The following is a 16528-nucleotide window of genomic DNA, read 5'->3' as shown; positions in this document are numbered from 1 at the left end:
CGGAGTAAGACAGAGAGAGAGAGAGAGAGAAAAAGAAGGGAAGAAAGGAAGGGAACGAAGGAAGGCAAACGCGGACGTAAGGTCGAATTCTTATTCGTGTACCGAACCCCTGACTCACCGACCGCCAGATGCATTCTTATACGACGGCGAAACGATCGAAAGTATTATCCTCCGCTTTAAATCAGAGATAAGCGAGACTCGGCTCGTCCATTAAGGGCGAAGGATGCATAAGATATTATTTGGTCGAGCGTGGAAGGCCGCGATAACGGATTGCACGTGTAATGTTCTGTGTGTCTACAGTGGCGGCCTAAATATTTGAATCTCGAATCATCCACGAGGACAGATCCAATGGAGGCTTAGATCCAAGCGTCATCAATTATCTATTTTTTAAACAGGATCGAATGATCTGTGATGTGATGATGATGATAAGAATGACTGTTTGAAACAATAAATCTTCAACGATAATTGTTATGATAGATTTTTTATGATTAATTTCAAGACAGATATCAAGATTTTTATCATCTTTATGTTGAAAGAGATAGAAAATAAATTTTTTTTTACATACTTTAAGGCTGCAATTGAGAAACAAAGATCTGGAGTAATTTTTTTTTATTTACGTAATGTAGAGTTTTATATATATATCTTGCCGGAATTCTTTCAGAAGAAATATCAACTTTAAAGTTCTCAAGTTTTTCGTCCGAATTCTTTCACAAATATTCATAGTAGTCGAATGAGATGGATTTAAATTGCATCAACCGCTCGGCAAACGATAGTCATCATCTAAAATTAGTCGCTACCTTATCAGTGGTGTCTAAAAATTTACGACGTAACGATAAGTTGTGAATAAAGTAAGTCATTTGTACGAATATAAATTGGAGTCGTACGTAAGTATATGATTCCCCGAAAGATTAGAGGCTACATTTCGTAAATTACTATTCCTACACAAATTCCACCTTCGCCGCTCGCATTTTTAACATTTTTCTGCCGTGTGTAACGTGTACGGTCATAATTTACGATGAGTTTTACCTCTACTATTCAGTGTCTCCTCATCAACGCCACGAATCGCCCACGAATCATGTCTCCAGGAATTTTTGCAAATGAGATATTGACTGGTGAGAAAAATATGCTTCTTATTAGCATGCATAACTCAAATAGCTTTTCTCTAATTTATTGAGAGCATTATGGAATTTTCATTGCTCTTATTACACATACGGGAAAGAACGATTTTGCTGAAGTATCTAAAAATATAACTATATACAGATCTAAAAATAATTTTGTTGAACCATCTAAATAATTACATAAACAACAATCTCAAGCATGATGAGCAGTGCCACAAAAAATTTTGACATTCCAACAACCAGTTTTGAGTCCTACATAGTTATTTTGATGGTCCAATAAAATTATTTTCAGATGTATATAATATAATGACTAAATTTCTTAGATAGACTTTAGCAAAACCGTCCTTTCCGTTTAGAGATAGAAATAATATAAACAGACACTGAATTATTAAAATACTGAGTATTAAAATACTGAATACATAACATTTACATATCTTTGAAAAAAAAAAAAATCTCGGCTATTTAATCAATGAGATCGATACATTTGAAGCGAGGATAACAATCGTTTTCTCCATAGAGAAATAGCGCGAATAGCGTGAGAAAGTCTAAGCGTCATTGTTGTACGATTACAGCGCGAGCGAAGTCAGACTGTCGAGAGAAGTCAAGGAAAAATTCCGTGCATCGGCAAGTGACCAACACGTTTGCAACCGCGGCCGCGGTCGGTGTGATTATGCGATTGCAAAAACGACATCGCGAGTTTTTCGCTGAATGCTGCGCACAAACGAGTGACTTCCAATTCCATTCGTGATTCCGCGGCGAGCGCAGGTGAGAATCTTAGGTATTAATATACGCCTCGCGGAGGCGCGATCGGAATTATTGTAAGCCACGAACATATTCCCGTCACTTTGTACCTTTTGCATCGCCACCATCGTCCTGACAGAATTCTTTTGCGCAACACTCACGTTTACATGAACACGTCTCGCCGTTTTATCCGCCGATTAATAAGGCTCGGTTTCTCCAACACCTGTTTATGCCCGTTTCTACCGATGTAGTACGTATTTCAATCTTGGGCTTAACTAACTCGTCGTCTTTTTCTACAGTTCTAAGAATTAAAAAAAATAAGGAGTAATATTGAATTATAATTAAAATTAATCGATATATCGATAGAATATTAATAATGTTCATTTCTATTTAGATTAACTTTAATCTCGATTTAATTTATTATTTACCATTTTCTAAATTAAAATATGTAAAATATCTAACTCGAAATTGCTAAGGAAAAATTAGTAATCTAATTTTTTAAATTGGAAAAAGATAAAAAACCAAGATTACAATTAATCTATTTTGGAAACGGGCGTTAGTTTAATTCTAGTTAACCGATCTGTCTTCTACTCTTTCGATCTAATTTATATTACACGGTTTGTAATTTTTATATTCCGATTCCTTCTAAACTTAGTCTGTAGCTTTTAACATCCGCGATCCAGGAATCATATGAACTTAATGAATAAACATAGAAATAGTTTCTGTGCTTCTATTAGCATTAAAAAATTTGAATTTCCGAGAACCATATGTTTATCAACTTAAATTCCTGTTTTTGTGACGTCTTATATTTCGGCAGGAATTTTATTATATCATATACTATTACATAATGCATACTGCTGTGAATAATATAACCGAGAAAGACTCATTTGAATTCATGACAGCTTGGTATAGTACTTAATATTTTTTAAATTCAAAAACGCTTGTAAACTATGTTGATACCAATTGATTGACCGTTTAATGATATTACTGTAAAATAACACGCGATTCTAAATCAAACTCTTATTACACGTGACGGTAAATAAGAACCGTGCAGTTTACAAAAAGTGACATTGATGAACGGTATGAGCAGTCTTGAGCACTCAAACAGTTCAAATATTGAAATTTCAATATTGATTCACAAAGAAACGATTCGGACCTACGCGTTTCTATGTGCATAAATTATTACGCGCATGGCATAGAAAGGGGTCTTCGAAAAGCCGCCTCTTAATGACTTTCAATCATCCAGAGATAGAATGAACTTCGGAATTTGATAAATATTCCTGAAACTAACGCCGCGGCACTTCTCTTGCCTTACAAATCGTGTGTTTGAAGCTTAAGTTTCCACCGTGCTATCAGCTTGTGACTTTATGAAGAAAAAAAGAACATAAACATGACCGCGATCGCAATAAATCAAAGATTATAACGAATAACCGATACGGAGCATTCGTTTTCTCAGCGATGATTGTTCATCAATTATCCTGTAAGTGCGCATTATTCCTACGTAAGTGTATGATCCTCGATCGCGATCGGTGATCGTGTAATGCCTGTATCACACTAGCGATTGGAGATTGCGTCTGCATTTCGACCAATCAGAAAAGAGATGCTGACGATTACGATTCACGATTCCCTTTTAGACATCTGTCTACTTTTCATAATCGAGACGCAAAGCGACTTTGTAGTCATGTAACCAGTTCATGTATCGAAGCGAAAATTGAAAACAATATCTCTTGGAAAAATGTGAATTCCTTCTTTGATAATTTTGTATTTTTTTCATATGCGTTGCAGGAAATGCCTGACAAAATGTAATCGCTGATCGTCACTAGTGTGATTGAAAAAAAAAAAACGTCCAACTGCAAGTCTGCAAACGCAAACGCGGACGCAATCGCTAGTGTGATACGGGCATAACAATATTGATAATTATAGCAAACGTGTAAACGCCACGCCACCGTCGCTGTACCGCGGAAAATTTGAAACACGTGTTTTATCGGCCGTGGCGCGAGGAACGCCCATATTCCGTCGTGAAGAGAGATCGTGAACGCCGCCCGCGATAAAGATCGACGACGGCGCATTTAATGTTGCATTACATTAGCCTACAACAAACGATTGCTAAATGAACGATTACCGCTGCCGTTCGTACTCGATAATTACCGCATCGAACAAGCAGTTATTACTGCTTAGCGAACGATAATTCATTATTACAGGCTCGCATTGATACGTGACTAAATGTAGTCCTATATGTGTGTCTATATTCTTTGTCGGCCTATAAAAACATGCCAATATTATTGTTAAACAAGAAGCAATTACCATGCTAAACGGTCTCTCAGCAAATTAATTTAATACTCACGTGTCTGATAAATCATACACTGTTAGCGGAATAGACGAAGAAAGTTTGTGCGCTAGCAAATTATACATCGTGATTATATTTCCTTCTGTTCTGAGGAATTTCATTTAATAAAAACTCAGCAATTTTAATACATTCAGCAATTATAATAGGTATTAGACAATAGTGTGTAATAAATTATATAATTATACAATTAGGGAAAAAAAATAAATAAAAGTAATTTTTATAAAACTTAAAAGTCAATATAAATATTGTACATCAGAAATAAGATATTAATATTAAAAGAAGATATTAAAGTATAATTAAAAGTATCATTCATACGATTTTGAATTAAATGAATATGTACATATTTTCGCACAAAAAAAAAACATCGTGTATCAGTTGAAGTCGCACTTGACGATTTCGCTTTACTTCTCTTATTTTTGTTTTATTTTCCAGAAATTATGAGTTTGCGTTTTTTGCTAAACCCGCTCATGCTTCTTCGAAGTCGCGAAGATTCCAATAGTAAATTCAAACGTAACAAGTTCCGCGAACGTGGCTGAGTTGATCTTTACGAAAAAGACCACAAACTGGAAAAAAGAGCGATTCGTTCCGCGATTTTTTCGTGGAACCGTAAACGTACAAAAGGAATCTTTTTTTATGAAGAGACGCAGAGAAGATTTAAAATTTAAATATCCGAGATATTTCGGAATTCTTCTTAAAACTATTAACTAATACCTATTATGATGCGCGTATTGGAATCGATTTCAAAAAGTAAAATTATATGAAATTACTTTAGAATTTTAAATATAAAAAGCTAATTTTAAGATAAATGATAAACAGGAAGATAATCGAGTCATATTTCAATCGGATAGCGCTGATGTTGATAATAAAAGGAAAAATATATGAACAAATTAATCAAAAAGTCCAACTAATATGTTCTACGAATTCTTATGTCTGACGTTAATCTATGATCTATTATATTTTATGAAAATCTTGTAGAATATGATGAAGGAAATTAAATTGTAGGTTTTATCGTATTTATTCAATAAAGAAATAATGAAAAAAATCTTATTTATAATAGTCGATATATATAAATAGGTTCTACTCTGGCAATATATAATTGTAAAAAGTCTCTTTGACAAATTGCAACATTATAAATAATGTAAATAAAGAAAACGCGACGTATTATAAACGATTTTTCATCGATATCAAGTTATGATATTTAAATATTACAATTCATACCACGTACTATTTTGCGAACATGAGTCTAATTTTATGCAACATAATGTGAAGGATTTTGCCGCCGATCATCTCATTCGTTTTTCCTTGGATAACCATACAACGGGCGTGTTTAAATTAAGAATTGTAATCCACGGAAATGATTTTTACGAAGGCCTCGTTACTGTCTTCCTCGGAATAACATTTCACGGGAATTACAATTTCCATTCGATGCGCTTCTTCTTTTCGTAGCCGCGAATCTACGAAAAAAAAAAATATACAATCTACCCAAAAATATATCTCGCGCTAGAGAAACTAATATCCCGATTAATTGATTCAAACAAAGATACAGACTGTTCGTTGCCAGTAAGATTGCGCTCTCTGATCTCGCTAGTTTAATTAGAATCACATCTGTTATGTTTTACATGTAACTGCTATTAACATCTCGTTGACTTCAGAAACAGAGAGAGAAATCTGAGAAATACTTCAGTCATGCTTCTTGATTATGTAAAATACTAAAATACCGTAGAAATTGACAAAATCATAAACTTCGAAGAAACGACTTTATACTTATAATAAGAAAATCGAATTTATTTTAATTTAATAATCTTGATTGAAGTATTAAACTTATTAGAATACATTTTGAATAAAAATTTGTAGGTATATAAATTTTCGAAATATTATATAGAAACAATAGCAAATAATTATTTGCGTACAGTATGTATATTTTTTGTGTTTACATCAATCAAAATTATAATATTAATTACCTCAATGTGTTTACCCAACATCAAATAAACACATAATAAAAAAAGATCGATTATTATTAACTTCTGAATAATGATCACTGTCGTCGAAATAATGAACTACAACTAGAATCGTTGGAGTTGGAAGGGTCGCGACTGAGAAGAAGGTGAACTGCCACAGCTATGTACATATCACGGTCGACGCTGAAAAGTTCACGACGTGAATAATGCACGCGTCAGTCTCTATTTTCAATCCCGTAACTTCGCGGGTTCATCCTTGCCCGAACACGGAGAAAAAGATACGCGATGTAATCGTAAAACGCTTTTACTCCTCCGGCCAGTCTTTTTCTTCTCTTTTCTCCGTCGCGTCGTGCAATGCACAATCGCAATGATTCAAGGCGGAAGATTGAAAACATTAAATTCAGAGTTGCTTAGTACATGTAACATGATCATGAAAATAATGTAATACAGAATAATAAAAGTGTACGATCTTTTATATATGTATAATCATTAGAATTTCAAAGTACGGGAAGAGAGAAGATGTGTAAAGTATAATAAAAACGATATAAAACTCCTATCCAAGTAGATTTTTAAAATTCGCTTGTATGAAAAAGATTATTTATTTTATTTTAAGTAGGCAATATTTTAAAATTTATTGTCTATTTTTACGAAACAATCGACATTCGCGCGACAATCGTAATTGCTTGTAAAAAAAGAAACAAACTTCTCAAATATTCGTTGTAACACATATTTTAACTTTTATGTCATGTTTTTCTATGTTTTTCTTCTGCCATGAAATTTTTTTATCAGTTTATCTATTTTTAAACAATTTTATACGATATTTTGCGCATTAAAGATTCCTTTTTTATAAAAATAATTTATTTCTACTTAGGAAAAAAATTTATTTGATATGTGAATTATGTTCATCAAGAGTATTGTAAATTTTTTGAAAATGTTTAGGTATTAATAAATTATGCATTATTATTTAGTATATTATTATTTATTTCATTTATTAAAGTATTTTATTTGTCAGACTGCGTATAGTATTTGTAAACAATTTTATTTTCTTTTTTTTTTCATTCGTTTCTTATGGCGCAGTTTTCATTTCCGTCGTGATTGTCTAGCTTCTTTTTTTACCTCGCCCTTCGAAAGCTGGCATGGTTACATTAAGAATTACAAGTCGCGCGAACAATTTTACAGTTGCTGTGCGCCGTAACTGTTTCTCTCTCTCTCTCTCTCTCTCTCTCTCTCTCTCTCTCTCTTTCCTAGAATAACATCCACGAGAATCGTAACTTTCTCGACAAAGTCAGACATGGGGTGTGCGGCACACGCTCGGTAAAATATACAGCCGCAGTAAAAATATACCGAAGATTGCAGCAATATTCTGTGCTAAAGTTGCGAGAAAGACGTCCCGATAAATGCGCAAAATCACAGAAAAAATACACAGTTTCATGGTTACGAAATATTTCTTTTAGCTTGACGTTTATTCGCGAGAATAAACGTTGCTTTGTTCTATAGCAATTAATGTCAAATTATATTACATAAATCACTGGAATAAGATTAAATAAAATAATTATTAGATCCTGTATGTACAATGATCGAATTTTACTTATTAATTACACTAAGGAATTTTTACTTTGCAGCACGAGTGTGAATAGTCATTCTCGACATATTTTTACTTGCTAAATACGACGCCGTTGGCAAAGATTATCAGGATTTTAAGAATAAGAAAAATAGTGTCTAAGGGGATCACATTTTTGGCCTCTTTGATATTATTCTTTTCAAAATTATAACATGAAAGCCAACTTTTGCCAACAGATTCGTATTCAGCAGATAAAAGTACATTTTTATATCTCTTAATTTATCCAACAATACACAGTTATTCATTATACATTTTAAATAAATAAATTAAGGAGAAATTGCCAATGTGAGTCAATACATGTTAATACTGTTTTTGTAACAGTAATTGTCAAATATTAAAAAAATGAGTTATGAGACATTTCGACTTCATAATTGTGTCCTTTTCAAGTATGAACATAATATAGACTAATTATAAAAGCATTCCAATAAAATAAAATAAACTGTTGTCAACAGTAAAAACAGTCAGAAGTGAAAAATATCGTTAAGCTGTAAAAACTATTATCTTTAATATATGACAATTACTTTCACAAAAAAAACATCTTGTGTTAGCTCACATTGGCAATTTCTCCTTAATTTATTTGTTAAATATTGGAGCCTTTGAATAATTTATTATTATTATTTCAAATCAATTAATTGAGGGGATGGGCAGAATAAAGGCACAGTTCTACTTAGATATTTCTATTTCTGGCAATTAGCCGGAAATTTTTTCATGTACTATTGATCGATAAAAAAGTATTGTAACATGTAACTTCTTAAAGAGACATTACATAAATTTATTTTGTACTCATTTATGTATAATAAAAAAGTAGCAAGTTATTTTAATTTTTATTAATATCCAGATTTTGTAATTAGGCTTTTATTCCGCCCATCTCCTCAATTGTACTTCTGCGACACTCATGTCTCGTGGCGCGAAATCGTCGTTAAAGCCTCATCTACAATAGTCGCACAAGCTGTGTCGCATGTCGTATGAAATGTCACAGAAGTATCGCATACAGTCACATGATCGTCGTAGTCGCAAGAGCTCTTGTCGTACGGAGTTGAGCCAACTTCAACTTTCTGCGACTGCAACAGGCGTGTCTCAATCAATCATACCTCAGCCAATCACAGCACAGCAAGTTGACGTTCAGAATTTGTTGTCGAATTGCGTGCAAACAATCGTTGCGACTATTGTAGACGCTTTAAGTCGGTTATACATTAGACTCAAGCCGAGTTCACAAGTTCGTTGCGACAACCAATTTGAAGCTTGCATTTTGAAATAAACGCTTTATATTGGCTGTCGCAATAAACTTCCGATCGGCTTGCAACTAATGTAGAACCGGCTTTACCGACGCTCTTGCGACATGCGACAAATTTTCCTGCGACATGCGACACAACCTGTGCGACTATTGTAGACGAGGAAGGCTTTAGGAATCATAGATCCGCGTATATCACGGTGCATCGGTATCCCCCCCCCCCTCCTCCTCCCCCCTCCTCCCGCCGACTATCTATTTAAATCAGCCTCGCGGTACCACAGGTGTTTCCACCGCGATACACTTCTCATAAATGCAAGTGACCGAGCTGCCTGCCGATCCCCCTCCCCTTCTTTGCCGCCTCCTAGTTCCCTATCCGTTCGCGTCCGATGCACGTGCACGTGTACCGCTCCAGCCCGTAGGCTCGCTCGTTTACTCGCTTATTCGCTCGCGCTTTTGCGCAAGCTACTGCATTTTTTTTGTGCACAGTGCCGCGCACGCTTGCGCAAACGAGCACATCGTGCAACGACGCGTAATGCAGAACGAGAGAGAGAGAGAGAGAGAGAGAGAGACAGAGAAGCAGAGGTAGCAGAGAGGGCACATAAACATGAGCACGTGTCCGTGAACGGCGCATGTGGCAGAAGAGGAAAAAGGTGAAGGGCTGAAGAGAGGGCGAGGAGCAGTGTTGTACTACTGAGAGCTGATTCCCAAGTGATGCACGGAGGAAGATACTCCTCCTTGCGCTTGGAAGAGAGAGAGAGAGAGAGACGCAATAAAGAATAAAACTAACGTTTTGCACATGAGATGGTAACATTAATTAGCCTACCTCTTATCTTGTATTTTGCATGCCACTTAAATTCAGCATACATGTGATACGTATAGTAATGTAATAAAGATACGGAATTTGTGCAATTAGCGTTTTGATTAACAGCAATTAGCACCTTATAGAGAAAGATATTACTTTTGTCATTTCATATGATAAAAAAATAATAATTACCGTGGCTTTCCTTGAAACTTTCCTGGATGGAAATAATTTTAAAAGCGAAATATGCAAATTGACACGACAACTCGTGCCAGAAGAAAATCCAAAAACATTTCAATTCATCGCGTTATTATAAATACCAGGAGAAATTAATTATTAGGTGTTGGAATTAATTCGTAGCGTTTTTTAATGAAAGAATGTTATTTATTTCACATGAGCATTAAAAAATACATTAATGAAAGTACTTCCCATCACTTGTAAAACGCTACGAATTAATTCCAACACCTAATAATTGTAACACATCCAACGTAACGTCAATTGACAATTAATACGAAAGCTTCTTTCATGTCAGAGGACATCGTAAAATTGCGTTTTTTTTTCTACGTTGTCTTCGCTTCATCACGTGTTACATCACATAGATCATAATTATCGTATACAATTGCGTCGTGACAACACGTGTCATAAACCGTTATTCATTAGCTTGACTGAGCATTTAATTCGTATGAATTATACGCGACATCAAATTCGAAATTACAGTAGTCGTCGTAAGTATCAAGCGTGTCACGATACTGCCATTCAAATATTATCGCGTGAATTTTGTATTGTCCCATGATAAACGATTACATATTTCGAAGATTTTCGACGTCCATAAGAACCATTCCCGGATGGTTCACAGGACTAATCAAGCTGCTGCGCTTAATTTCTCTGGAGTTTTGGTGCTCTGGGCCGCCTCGTAAATCAAATCTTGACATTTTTGTCTACTCACTCGCGAAGCCTGACCAACTAATAACGGAATGCATACCTGACGAATGGATAATTTAGTCGTCGCTATGTATAGACGATGAAGATAATCGTTTAAAAAAAAACATTGATATTTATTTATTTTAGAACCGTGATATCTGTGTCTTGATAGATACTATAAAAACGGTATCGAAACGTATAATTTAAAGAAACAGATGAATATATATATATATATATAGATATTATAGTATCAGTTTTCATACATTATTAACATAGAGATGAATCATAAATAATAAATACAATGTCTTGATACGAAATTATGGAGGGAAGAGTATTGAACTTTTCAGTATCGAAATAGTAACTTTGTCGATGGTAACTGTCAGTCTAATGGACGCTTCTTTGGATTCACTCTTTACGATGCTTGCGAATCTAATTTAGCGTATTGCAGTGAGTCTAGAACTTCCCTTTGGAGCGCCGCTTGTTACGAGTTTATTCGCCGCTGCCGAGATTCGATCGGAACGCTTAGTCGGCGAATTAGCGATGCGCTCAGAAAAAATGTATTCGAAGCAGCTGGAGCTCGGAGCTCGCGTAATGACGGAATCCTAATTAAAGTCCGAAGCAAAACGAGAACGATCGCCGGGAGGCGGTCATGGTGGAGAGGAGGAGCAGTAATAACGGCACTGAGTGAAAGTGGTAATGACTATTAATAGTTGAATAGTACGTGCGAAGAGGACGACGGCGAAAATTGCGGACACATATGCCGACTTCTTCGTAGTAGCTAAAGAATATTTGTTATTTAAATGCCAGATTTGCATGTATAATTCCGAGCTTTGTCTTTCCGAAAGGAGAAAAACAATAGATTTTCGTCGAGAGTATATATAGTAATAATTAATGAAAACGAAGGTGTAAAGAAAGTGCAAAAAGAATAAATGTACAAGATAAAAAGTTTCATCGATACAAAGAAAACATTCAAAATTTAATGTTTTAAAAATAATAATAACAACACACCCTCTCTCTCTCTCTCTCTCTCTCTCTCTCATATTGAATTCTGTAGTTGAATGCACTCAGTGCGCACTTAAACCGACGTAGAGATTTGTGTTTAATATAAATAGAAACGGATTAAATTGTAAAATCCTCAACATTTTATTGTGCTATTTTACAATTCGAAATATTTGCAATATTTCACGTTTACACTCAGATTAGATCAGTGACTTTAATATGCAGTCCAAACAAATTTGCTGTCATAGGCGTAAGACTTATCTTTATATTAATTTGTAACTTTATATATTGGGTCTAACAATATTTAGATTAAAAATTTACTAAATAGCGATAAGAATATGTGAAACATTTATCTATTAGCGCACTATTGAGAAATGTATTCGAGAAATGAGATTTGACATCGAAAAAATTTTAAGACAACTCAAAAGATACTTTGGCGATAAGAAGACATGCAAAGCACGATGAGTCATAATTTCTATATTTAAATGTAATTACATTAGTGCATATACGAGTACAAATAATGGCTGTATGAGCAAGCGTCGTTATCTCCCAATTCCATACGTATTTCCTTCCTAAATAAATGCTTAAAATATTATACACACTCTTTCTCTCATCTGAAATAAATGTTGCCCGACATTGTCGCCGCTAAATACAATGACAATGGCGGCGCGATTGTCGAAGCATTGGTGTACGCACATGTGAATGGATCAGGTGAACCCGGCCTCTTATACCTGCGTGACGTGCGAATATTTATTAATCACGCCCCATAATAGAGCTGTTCCACTTAAGACTCGCTACACACTTGTGAATTTGATATACTTTCATGCACACGCCGTTGTGCGTTGGGAAAATTTTCCACGCTGATGTTTTACGACTACCTGTCAACCTGCCTCTGCCTCTACGCGAATAATCATACAAAACATTCTGGATTCTGAATTGCTTACCGATTGTGTACCATTATTATATTGTTCTGTGGATAATCCATAGTGGAAGTGATAAAAAGATTGTCCTTACATTTTATATTATGATACATTTTTCATGATCCATTCCGCTTTTTTTTTGGTTTTTCCACTCTACTGTAATATTATATGTATAGTATTTGAAAGAGCACACAGATATATATTCACTATACGTTTGTTAATCAAAAATTATATGTAGTCTTTTTCTTGAGGGTAGATTATTTCTTCGCTACACGCACAGTTCTCTTTCTGTTTACTTTCATATATATGGTTAATACGTTTATTATAATTAATGATAATTTCAAACATTAATATAGTAAAATATCAAGTGGAAAAAGAAATGAATGTTTTTATTCGGCGATTAATTATAGTGAATATAATTATTTTTTTAACTTTGCTTATTATTTATACAGTAATAATAGCTAAAAAATATATTAAAGAATAATAACTAAAAAAAATGCTAAAGATTTTCGAGCAGTAAGTGTGATTATAGTAATAGCACAATCAACTATATTTGCATGGTTAAAACAGTTACAATATACATATAATTATTACAAAAAATGGCTACAGTTATAATAATTATAATCCATTTTTTTCTCTCAATGTACAATTCTCAATGAAACAAGATCTAATATCCAATTTCGAGTTTCAAAACGTACACGTACGTGTACAAGTTTTGCATTCATTTTCATAGAAAGAATTAACGCTAATTCCTAATTGCTAAATTAGTACCTATTGTGGCAATAATCTCGGTAACTGCGATTCTCTCATAATTTTCCATACTGCTATCTATTCCGTATTCCGTGTAAGAAATCAACTCATTTTTCCATATTATTCTCCTACATCGGAAAAATCTACGTCTTTTATAAATCTACAATTAGCATGGCACGTAAATTTATCTTCTCATTTCCGCAGCAATATAATAACCGAAATCTATCATACACATGTACAAAAAGACATCAAGGAGACATTTAATAGGGAATATTATAATAATTTGTATTTTACGATGCTTCGATGTTCATTACATTTTTTAACATTTACGATCAGTCTACTAAATTCCTAAACATATATAACCGAATATTTGAATATATGAATTAGTGTGCGAAACTCGATATTCCAGTATGCTGAATGTTCAAATCCTAGCATATATATATACACCCGAATATTTGAATAGATAAATTAGTGCAAAAGCCGATATTTCAGTATCTTGATCGTTGAAATATTTTGAATCGGAATCCTCGTGTCGAATTTATTCGAACGATATCATTGTTCGAATATTTACCCAGCCCCAGTTTCCGCTCATATTTCACGTTGTAAACTTACGTGCGTAATCGCACGGGATATTACCAGTGATTACATCGCCGACATCTGCGATTTGGATTAGACCGCCTACTACGTAGTACGAGATAGAAGATACGAGAAAGAGCAGCTCCTCTCGCGTACCTTTCGCAAACAAGCGTCGCGCGAGCGTTGTTTGTTCGCGCCTCGTTCGTGCTAACAATCTACATGATTGCAAACAATCTCGTGTCGACGCGTCATTATGCGCGTCGTTATGCACAGCGGAGAAGAAGTTCCCTCGAATTGTAGATCGAAGAGCGTGGAAATTTATCGGGGAGACAATATCCCTCCGAAGTCGATCATCTTTCCCATTCAAGCACAATTCTCATTTCACAATAGAGAAAAATAAATAATAACATTTTCTTCTGTAGACAATTTATACATGGTCGGGGAAAAGTTTCGCTTTGCGAAACGACGGGGTCGTCTTTATTTTTTTCAAACAATGAGAGTATCTCGTTGCAAGCATTTCATGAAATTGCAGACGAAAGATAGAAAGTAAAAAGTACAATTGATGTCAACAATTACGATTCAAGTATTAGACCGGCGAGAATAAATCAGTTAAAAGAAATGAAAATGACTTATTTTCGGTCTTAAAGCAGATCTTAGTATTTAAATGTTATTTTACACACAGATATATATCTTAAGATTTTAATTTTATTTTACACATAGAATGAATTAAGAGGTCTGTTTTTTTTTTATTCCTGCGCTCTCTGAATTGGTGTACACGGTGCGATAAGTTGAAGTGAAAGAAACGTATGTTTGTTTCACTTTAACTTATTATCGCGTGCAGTTCAGAGAGTGCAGGAATTTAAAACTGACCTTATACAACGTATCCAATTCTGCAAACGCGTGCCTTTTTCAGTCTTGAAACGCAATCGCGAACAAAACTAAAGTAGTAATGTCACACATTAAATTGATAACCTAAGTATCTCAAAAATTAAAATAATTTAATTTATTACGAAAAATATTGTTTAAGTTTGGGATTCAAGATCGACAAAGATTTCGTGCGGTTTACAGGAATTGGATATATTATAAATCATACTCTGAAATATTGAAGCACTTTGTAAGATCCGCTGTGACTGAAAGTAAGTTTATTTCTCTCAATCGATACAATTAATACATCGGTATTTTCCGACATTAACTTGTCGCATATTATTATATCGTAAATATGCGATGAAAACGGCATAGCGATTCAAATATCTCAGCTGACAAACGACTTTCGAAATAAACGACTCTAGTAACTAAAACTGAGTGTGATTAATATACTTATCTTCGCACTTGACGCAATCTATTCGTTCGCAGTGCTATGCGTTCAGGAATATTCCCGGAGTTCGAATCAGCCGATTGAAAGAATATCTACTCATAAATTCGATTCTCGGTCCTATCGGTTGACTGTTATATCTTTTTTTTTTCCTTCTTTTTTTACGATCGTGCCTATCGATATGGCGCGTACGCGCCTCCTCGACGAACGATACGTGTGTGCACGTATTAATAGATTTGTCGAGTCACCTCATCGGCATAGAGATATTTCGTCGTGGGTGTAACGATACTCGCGTTGCATACAAAAGATATAATAGACGCGTAAATATCGGTTTCGTAATCGGTTAAGAACTGTTCGACGAGAATCGCTCGAACGTAAATTTTTTATCCTCGCGACCGTTAGAATCTTATTAATCAAACAAAAGTCGTTAGGCTTATTCGAAGCATTTGGAAAGTATGGATATAACGTTGTTGAATAATTGAGCGTATTCCGTTATCTCCCTTTCGATCGTATTGATCGTATCGGTTCCCTCGAGACATTCTTTCTTTTTTACTTAATTTTTCGAATTTAATAGCATGTGCTTTAAGACTTGTGGAGTGATTAAACAATTTGCTGTTTTAAATAAAAACACGAGCTTGTATCGGCGCATATAATTCATGTTGCATTATGGCGCCACGGAAATTTATGCATCCAAGCGTATAGAAAGCACAGAAATGCATCAGACTATTATGTATTAATGCTACTGGCAATATATAGTATGTACATTGTTAGAAATGGCAACCCAATCCTTTTGAATCGAATTTTGTTATTTTTAACTTCTATATATATTAAAATATAAATCATTTATATCTGTAGTTATTTGTAAAATAAACAACGTTCGTATTAACATAGCTATACACTTAGTAAATGATAAACTAAATTTGAGTCGATTTTTAACACATTTTCTTGAGTTGTTTAAATTGTTTAATTTTACTGTTTTAGTTAAATTAATGACATATTGAGTAAGAGTGGCGACGTCTACAGAAATGATCAAATGATTAAAAATAATTCAATTGGTATAATTTAACATTATATAAATTTAACAGTGTACTTGACGATTTCTTCAAATCTACTGTAACTCTCTAAACGAACAAAGAAAAAATGCGTATTACACGTTATTGAATACTGTATCTTAAATATTATCTAATATCTCGGAATCATTTCAAAAAGTTAAATTTATATAAATTGAAATATGG

General features: G+C 34.2%; 1 protein-coding gene across 4 annotated transcripts in view; it reads left to right on the top strand.

Annotated features, from left to right (window-relative positions):
• Positions 1–16528, top strand: part of cv-2 (crosveinless 2-secreting protein) — a 46124-nt gene that overhangs the window by 8818 nt on the left and 20778 nt on the right. The window lies entirely within an intron of this gene.

Source organism: Acromyrmex echinatior, chromosome 3, assembly GCF_024713525.1.
Source record: "Acromyrmex echinatior isolate Ae372 chromosome 3, ASM2471352v2, whole genome shotgun sequence".
NCBI lineage: Eukaryota > Metazoa > Arthropoda > Insecta > Hymenoptera > Formicidae > Acromyrmex > Acromyrmex echinatior.
This window is presented reverse-complemented; position numbering and strand designations above follow the sequence as displayed.